This window comes from Pinus tabuliformis, chromosome X (assembly GCF_031772625.1).
Source record: "Pinus tabuliformis cultivar Carrire ecotype Pingquan chromosome X, CPIR1, whole genome shotgun sequence".
NCBI classification, from domain to species: domain Eukaryota; kingdom Viridiplantae; phylum Streptophyta; class Pinopsida; order Pinales; family Pinaceae; genus Pinus; species Pinus tabuliformis.
This window is the reverse complement of record NC_142308.1, coordinates 760442975-760452610: the sequence shown is the minus strand read 5'-3', so window position 1 is coordinate 760452610 and position 9636 is coordinate 760442975. Positions and strand designations below refer to the sequence as shown.

Below are 9636 nucleotides of genomic sequence, written 5' to 3'. Positions count from 1 at the left end.
AGTTAAAAAAAAAATCATAATTTCCTTTTTTGTAAGCTTAATAAAGCTCTTAAACCTCAAAACTTGTTTTGAGGTAAAACACAACATTTGTATTTTATTATTTTATTTCCACATAATTCAATGTAATTTTATGGTTTCTATATGTAATAAATATTCCTAAGCTGCTCCTGGTCACCTAGTGATATTGCCAACTCCTGACACTATAAAAAACTAAAAGAAATTTGCATCAAGTCCACCTGTCTAAAGCCAAAAGGTCAAATATCAGTGAAACAGAGCATTTCAAGAAAGAAAACAAACATTAGAAAGTGGGTTTTGAGAAATGAAAAATCAAAAGGGTTGAAAAGCTATAAAATGTCATTCATATATTTTGCCACCTCATTGTTGATGTTTGAATTGCCAAAGAGAGTTCAAAAAGCGAAGTTTAGTTTTCATTGGGCAAAGGGAAGCAAGTCTTGGTGTTGTTGAAGAAAATCACATGTGCTACACACGTATCACCTGGCGCTGCGCATTGGATGAACGCTGCACACCTGGGAGCTTCTGCCAGTGTTAAATAACACTGGTGCTGCACATTGGATTGGCACTCCGCACCTGTTGAGCGCCCCCAAAACACTACTAAATCACCTAAATTACCTCAAATCGCCCCAAAACACTTCAAATTTCCAAGTTCACCTCCTTTACAAGTAAGTGCACTCTTCCTCCTTGTTGTAAAGTGTTTTTCTTGTTGGTCTTCATCCATAAAAATCAAACCCTCGTTTTCACTGTTCATTATAGTTGTTCACTGTGGTTGGTCTTTCATTCATTTCTGCTACTACTGCCAAATTTCCATACACTAAAACCTTAATCCCATTTAAAACCTACCACTCATAACACTCCCAAACCCTATTTACATACATAATCCCTGAAACCCTATATCTTATATACAAAACCTACTCACTCCCCTTATTCCCTAAATCTCCAAACCCTTCACTCCCTTAATCCCATTCATATCCCCATTTCTCCTCACTCATTTTCCTTCTTTTTGAAATCTCTTCATACTCATCACTAACCCACACTACTCCTTAATTATTCACTAGAAATAAGAGGCTGAAATTCAAGCCTTGTCAATCAATTGGGAAAGGACAAAGTGGATCATTAATTACCTTGAGAAGGAAAACAAGCAATTAACTAACAAGCAAGTTATTATGAAGTTGCAAATGATTAGAGAAGAGAAGCAGAAGGCAAAGAAGGAAAAGGTCAAGATAGACCTCCATTGAGCAAGAAATTGAGAAAGACTAAGAAACTTGGTTAGAGACGGTGAACATTCACCTTGAGAAGTTGCTAGAGAAGGCCAATAAAGAGAAGAAAATGCTTTGCCAAATGGCTTATCACTATATGACCTGGAACAAGATATGTAATATGAGGATAAGGAAGCTTAAGGTGAGACTGAGGAAAGCTTTGAGAAGAAAAAAGGAGCAAAAAAAAATATAAATCATAGTTGATGCATCATTAGCTCATCAAAGCAGTGCTTGAGGGTTCCTTGTGCCAATTTTGGGACAATTTTGACAAAATTTTGTAATTTTCAAATTTTGAATTTTGAAACACAGGAAATCCCAATAGCTTTTGATGGGGGCACTTTTTGGAGAATTGGCTTACATATTCAGATTCAGCATGATGAGAACATCAATCCCTGGGAGTTTCAACAAATTTGGAGAAGATCTTGGTCACCTAAAGGTCAAAAAACCATCGAACAATGACCTCTCTGCCACTTTTTTGACACACATGAAGTAGTCTTGGGAGATTCCAATTTTTAGGGGGAAAATGACATCGAAATTCAGAAATTTAAGATGTTCCAGAAACTAGACAGATAGACCTTTCCAACAAGCCATATTGGGTACAATTTGGTTAAGGAGAAGGCACCCAAAACGGGCTTGGAAAAGACGTTGCGCATAGGATCAGAGGCGTTGCGCATAAGATGGATTTTGCCAGTTTTGCCCAAAAATCAAAATTTCACCTAGTTTTTCTATAATTTGAATTTTTCTCTCCTTTTGGATGAATCTATGAATGTAAATGATGCTATGGTTTGAAAATGTAATTGAGAAATGACTCTTGGGGGTAGATTCATCATTTTGAGGTGGTTTGAGGTTGAATGAATCAGTTTCCATGGTTTTGGAGACAAGCTGTTCCACTACCTATATTCTTGTTCTTAGTTTAGATATGGTTGAAACCACCCCTCTTCTCATGTATTCGACCCCTGATAACTAGCATATGTGGTTTGGTGCCTATATTATGTACTTTCTTAGTCATTTGTAAAGTTTGGACTCTTGTGGATGCTTTGAGCTTCATTGTACATCACTTCTGCAGTTTGACAAGGAAATAAACCAGGGTTTTGTAGCTATTTTTCTCATGTGTTATGTGTGTCATAATCTATTTCACTCTTCTAAACTAAATTAAATTAATATAGATAGGTAGAATACATTGGTAACAATTCTCTACCTTGGGAATACATTTAGATTTTGATGTTTTCAGCTGTTTGAAGAGGAGTCATGATATTTGCATGCCTTCTTTAGCTCCTAACCAGTCTTAGACCTACCATCTCACTCAAATCCAAGTGTTGAAACACCTACCTACCTCACCCTACAGAACACCCTACGTTCCTGACTTGATTTCTCAGACCCAAGCTGCCTGCTCCATTTGATCTAGCAACCAACCATCAAAATCAAACAAAAACCCCAGAGCTACTATACCTAGCCTTAAATCCATATTTGAATCAGTCATCTCAATTGAGATTGACAAGGAGAGAGCCCTCTCCCCTCCCTTCAGCCTGAGGTCGATCCAGGCCCTAACATAGTGGCGACCATACTGGGGAAGAAAGATAAATCACCCCAGCACAATTGAGAAATTCTAAACTGTTGGATGATAAGTTTAGAATTCAGTAGGCTGAAAATTGGAAAGTTGTAAAGCAATATCAAAATTTTGAGAATTTCCAAACACACTGGCTTCAAGAAGATACACCAAGTCAAATCTTGGTCCTGATCCTCCTCCCGTATTTGAAAATCCTAATCTCATTCCTATGATTCTTAGACAAGAGAGTTTATCGAGTCCTAGACCAATTTTTTGATCTCATTCATGCCCTATGGAGTGGTTGTTCCTTGAAGATCTTCATTTTGATGAATACTTTGGTCTATCTTTGTTTAAAACCACATCGAACAGTGAATTACTCAACATAGTTTCAGACCCTAAATTCATCAAGAAACTTGAAGTTGAAAATGCCAAATTGATAAGTAACCATAAGCTTCAAAACTCTCATCAGTCATCCATCACTACTGATCAAATTCCTGAACTCTTTGATTCAACTTCAACATATTTTGCCTCATCATCATTTCCTCATATTTCATAGAATCATCCAACACCTCCATTCATACTTTCAATCCCTCAATAGTCGGTCATTACTCCTCAAACACCTGTCACTTCTGCGACATCAACTCCTCCCATTGTCACAAATCCCTCAGTTACTTCACCATCAGTTTCAAATCCGCCACGAGCCATGGCTACCAGATATGCACCTCTCATTCTGCCTCAGAATTTGGATGCTATGCCTGCTGATTACCAAAGTAAGATACCATTGTTCGATGCCACTCAAGGTATCACAGCACAACAACATGTTGATAGGATGAATGACTTCTATGATCTCCATGAGGTAGATGAAGAGAATGTGACCATGTGATTATTTGTGCAAAGTTTTGGAGGCGAGGTTCGAAAGTGGTTTAGAGCATTACCAGTAGGATCCATCAATACTTTGCCAGTTCTACATAGACAATTTCTGGACCGATGGGAGGTAAAGAAAAATCCACTCCAAATTCTTTCTGAGTATGAAAATATAAAAAGGAATGTAGGTGAAAGTGTCCAAGATTACTGTGTAAGGTTCAATACAGTTTATAATGTTATTCCAGTTGACATCAAGCCACCAATGGGCTTAGCATTGATCAAATTTCCTGATGGATTCAATTCTGATATGGCATATCAATTGAGAGAAAGAGATCCTACCACACTTGAGGATATGCAGAAGAATGCAGTAAGTGTAGAGGCCAATCTGTTGGCCAAGAGAGCAAGGATGAAAACTGAAAAGAAAGTAACTATAAAGGAGGAGGAATCTTCTTCAGATGTTAAGGCAGATCATATACTCCGAAAAATTGAGAAGATATTTGATCGGTTGACAATTGCAGATAAGCCTGAAAACACAATCAAAAATCCCAACTTCCGAGGACAGCAGCAACCTCAGTTCAGGATTAAAAAAGGAAGCAGAAGGCACAAGATCAGTCATCACATCAGCAAGTCAAGACACCTTTGCAGCAAAATTATGTGCATGAGATGGAAAGTGAAGATGATGATGATCCGGTTATGGAAGCTAATCATTTCTTTACTGCTGATAGTTTGCCCATTTTTCCCACAGAAGATGAAGAATATTTAGAGGTTTAAAATGTTCAAACAGATGAAGATTTCATACTAGAAAATGAAGGGGTTTTAGAGGATGAATCAAATGATTATCAGAGGGGATATATGAATGCATTGACAGTGCAACAGAAACAATATTCGTTGAGAAGCAGAGATGTACTAGTCAGCCCGGTTCAAAAGCGAAAAGAGGCGCAACCCAAGAATGACTCCTCAAGCACTCAGAAGAAAGGGAAGGAGCCTGCTGACCCAACTTCCAGCCAAGGACCATCTGCAAATGAGAAGACAAATCAGCAAAGTGCAGCAAAGGAAAAGGTTGAAAAGAAGGACTCTTCAGTCAAAGAGGTAGATAAAGTTTCAGCTTTTAGTTTAGAAAATGAGATTGCTAAATTAAAGGTTTTGATTCCTTTGACTGAATTGATGAAGAACAGCAGTTATAAAAACCAAGTGTCAAAAATTTTGAACATACACCCTTTATCTGATATGGTCAATGTAGAAGATGATCGCCCAGACCTCATCTTTGGCCCTACTTTAGAAGGTCAGTCTGAGGATAGTGAAGTGCCTCCATTCTATATAAGCCTTCGATTTCATGAGTATGTCCTTCATAATGCCATGTTTGATTCCGGAGCCTCGCATAATCTTATGCCAAAAGACATTATGGAAAATTTGGGCCTAGACATTACTTGTAAATATCATGACCTCTATTCTTTTGATTCCTGTATAGTCCGATGTATTGGTCTTATCAAAGAATTGGTGGTGTCTTTAGATCAAATCCCAGCCAAGAATGTTCTCATGGATGTGGTTGTTGCATACATACTGCCACGTTTTGGTATGCTTTTGTCCATATCGTGGGGTGCAAAGCTTAAAGGAACTTTACAACTAGATTTCTCCAATGCTACCATTCCCATGTTTGGTCAATTGAGAAAATTATATAGGGAAAAGAAAATGAGGTACATGATCAGAGCAAGGAGAAACCACTTAATCATCCGATTAATGTTGTACATACAAATTTAGAATCATTTGTATTATATTCAGATAGTGGTTTGAATGATATAGATAGTCAGTTAGTTGAAGTAGAAGATGTGCCAGAGATTTCAGAGAATTTCAGAGCAGTCCTTGATCAAGAAAGACAAAAACTTGCAAGTACCTCCGAGCAGTCCGCATTCCGGCAGTAGCAGAAAGGTAATGAATAGTAGCAAATTGAAGAGATCAGTCAAGGTAAGAAAGAAGATGAAACAAAATTTCAGCACTTAGAGGAAGAAGCAGGCCTATGGAGCATGGATTTTGATGGAGCTGTGGGTAAGGATGGTGCTGACATTGGGATTTGGATCCGCAGCCCTGTTTTCTAGCCAAATAAAGTCCCCGGTAATGTTATAATTTTCTCTTATAAATTTTCCTTTTATTGTTCTAACAATGAAGCCGAATATGAAGCGTTAATTGCAGTTTTGAAAATTCTCAAAAAGCTGAAAGCAAAAAGGATATCAGTCTACGGGGATTCAGAGTTGATAATCAAGCAAGTTAAGGGCGAATATCAAGCCAAACATCTGAGGATGAGGGCCTATCATAATGCAGTTTTAGATATCCTAAGGATGTTTCCAGATTATACCTTGAAATATGTACCATGTGCACAAAATGTAATTGCAGATTCACTTGCTACTGCTGCTAGTAATTTGAAGATCCTGATGAATTCAAATAACAAGTTTGAGATCCATGTCAAGCACCGCCGAGTTGTTCCTGACAATCTGAGGTATTAGTAGGTCTTTTGGGATGATAAGGAGATTAATGATTTCTTGAAAAATGAAGGTAACTACAAGGATGATTCCATAGATGATGATCGTGATGATGATGAACTAGAAATTGAAGTAAATCAGATGGAAATATTGTAGCTAAAGGACAGTGTCATTCCTAAAGGTCTTATTCCTTTAGAAGAACTCTTTGATCAAGATGATGTGGTTAGGAAGCCAAGCTTGGTGCCAACAGATAAGGGTGTTGAGGATGTGATAAGGTGGTCAAGTGATCGAGGTCCACCATTGCTGTTATTTGGGTGGACTCCTAGTTGGCCTCGGTGCAGGGCGGGTAGGGTCGGGGGGCATTTCTAAGAGAGGTTATGGGCTTGGTTGGTCTTGTTTTATTTCCTTCCATTTCCATTGCATTGAGGCTATCGCAGGCAATCATGCGATTGAGGTCCATTGTTGCTGTTGTCCGGGTGGACTCCTAGGTGACCTCTGTGTAGGGAGGGGAGGGTGGGGAGGCATTTCTAAAGGAGGTTGTGGGCTCAGTTTGTCTTGTATTATTTCCTTTCCTTACCTTTGTGTCGAGGGTACCGCAGGTGATCATCTAATCGAGGTCCACTATTGCTACTGTCTGGGTGGACTCCTAGGTGGCATCGGTGTGGGGCGGGGAGGTGTGTATGGACTCTCTATGATAGGATTTGCGGTGAGTCATCCTCTTTTTATTTCCTTCCTTTTCCTTCACATCGAGGTTGCCATAGGAAATCGAGAGGTCAAGGTCCATTATTGCTATTGTCCGGGTGGATTCCTAGGTGGCCTCGGTGCGTGTCGGGGAGGGTTCGGGCTCATTTATAATATAGAGGTTGCATGGTTGGTCGTTCTCCATTTATTTACTTTGCATCAAGGTTGTCGGAGGTGATCGGGAGATCGAGGTCCACCATTGCAGCTATATGGGTGGACACCTAGGTGGCCTTGGTACAGAGCATGGAGGCTTTTGGAGGCATTTCTAAGGGAGTGGGTGAGTGATCGCTCGTTTTCTTGTTGGTTGGGGCGTGGTTGCAAACTTTGAAGTGGCCTTGGTGTGTTGTGGCTCGGCAGGTCTACCCATTTGTTCGCCATGTCCTTGGCATGTTACGTGTGCTTCTTTCTTGGGATGCAAGAGGTGCAAGGCATAAAAATTTTACATGATATTTTGATATCTTTTTGACTTGATGGGTGTTTAGGTTGGCTCTTGGTAAGAGAGAACCTAGAATGCCCTTTTAAGTGGGAGGGTGCTACCTGGTTGATCCTGCCAGTAGTCATATGCTTGTCTCAAAGATTAAGCCATGCATGTCTAAGTGTTAACTAATTTAGACTGTGAAACTGTGGATGGCTCATTAAATCAGTTAGAAATTTTTTGATGGTACCATACTACTCAGATAACCGTAGTAATTCTAGAGCTAATACGTGCACCAAATCCCGACTCTTTGGAAGGGATGCATTTTTTAGATAAAAGGCCGACATAGGCTTGCCCGCTTCTCTAGTGAATAATGATAACTCGATGGATTGCACAACCCTTGTGTTGGCGATGCTTCATTCAAATTTCTAACCTATCAAATTTCGATGGTAGGATAGAAGCCTACCACGGTGGTGATGGGTGACGAAGAATTAGGGTTCGATTCTAGAGAGGGAGCCTGAGAAACGACTACCACATCCAAGAAAGGCAGTAGGCGTGCAAATTACCCAATTCTGACATGGGGAGGTAGTGAAAATAAATAATAATAATGGGCTCATCGTGTCTGGTAATTGGAATGAGGACAATCTAAATCCCTTAACGGGGATCCATTGGACGGCAAGTCTGGTGCCAGCAGCCACGGTAATTCCAGCTCCAATAGCATATATTTAAGTTGTTGCAGTTAAAAAGCTCGTAGTTGGATCTTGGGTCATAAAGGTCGGTCTGCCTAATCAGTGTGCACCTACCCTTCCGTACCTTTTTTCGATGACGTGCTGCTGGCCTTAATTGGCTGGGTCGTGGCTCCAACACTATTACTTTGAAAAAATTAGAGTGCTCAAAGCAAGATTATGCTATGAATACATTAGCATGGAATAACGTGATAGGATTCTAGTCCTATTGTGTTGGCATTTAGGACCGTAGTAATGATTAATAGGGACTATTGGGGGCATTCGAATTTCATTGTCAGAGGTGAAATTCTTGGATTTATGAAAGACAGAACACTGTGAAAGCATTTGTCAAGGATGTTTTCATTAATCAAGAATGAAATTTGGGGGATCAAAGACGATCAGATACTATCCTAGTCTCAACCATAAATGATTCTGACTAGGGATCGACGGATGTTGCTCTAAGGACTCCGCCAGCACCTTCTGAGAAATCAGAGTGTTTGGGTTCCGGGGGGAGTGTGGTCGCAAGGCTGAAACTTAAAGGAATTGATGGAAGGGCACCACGAGGAGTGGAGCCTGCAGCTTAATTTGACTCAACATGAGGAAACTTACCAGTTCCAAACATAATAAGGATTGATAGATTACGAGCTCTTTCTTTATTCTATGGGTGGTGGTGCATGGCCGTTCTTAGTTGGTGGAGCAATTTGTCTGCTTAATTCCAATAACGAACGAGACCTCAACCTGCTAACTAGCTATGTGGAGGTTCCCCTTCGCGGCCAGCTTCTTAGAGGGACTATGGCCGTTTAGGCCATGGAAGTTTGAAGCAATAATAGGTTTGTGACGCCCTTAGATAATCTGGGCCGCACGTGCACTACATTGATGCAGCCAACGCGTTTTTCTTCCTGGTTCGAGAGGATCAGGAAATCTTCTCAAATTGCATCATGATGGGGATAGACCATTGCAATTATTGGTCTTCAAAGAGGAATTCCTAGTAAGCACGTGTCATCAACTCGTGTTGACTATGTCCCTGCCCTTTGTACACACTGCCCGTCACTCTTACCGATTGAATGATCAGGTGAAGTGTTCGGATTGCGTCCACGATGGTGGTTCGCTGCCATCGACGTCGTGAGAAGTTCATTGAACCTTATCTTTTAGAGGAAGGAGAAGTCGTAACAAGGTTACCGTAGGTGAACCTATGGTGAGATCATTGATAGCAGGTGTTTTCTTTTTTGGTTTATGTTGGTTGGGTTTCAAATTGCAAGAGAAGATAAAAAAGATCTATGATCGGAAAACTAAAGTAGCTAAATTCTAGCTTGATGGTGTGGTGTTATGGTGGGATGCGAGGAATGAAGATAAAGACAAGCATGGAAATTTCGAACACTTGTGGAAGGGACCCTATAAGATTGCTGCATACAGAGGGAAAAATGCATTCCTACTCAAAGAGATGGACGGACAAGATTGTTCAGGAGGACTAGTCAATGGTAGGCTCCTGAAGCGCTACTTCTTCTAGGGTAATTTCTGAAATCATAAAGTCATCATTGTATATACCGTTTTCTTTTCACTGCAAGTGTTCAAAATATGCAATTCATTTTAGCTTGGG

The 9636-nt window shown here is 40.1% G+C and overlaps 1 pseudogene; it reads left to right on the top strand.

Annotated features, from left to right (window-relative positions):
• Window positions 1–7433: 7433 nt before the first annotated feature.
• On the top strand, window positions 7434–9246 carry LOC149142083 (18S ribosomal RNA; annotated as a pseudogene).
• The last annotated feature ends 390 nt before the right edge of the window (window positions 9247–9636 follow it).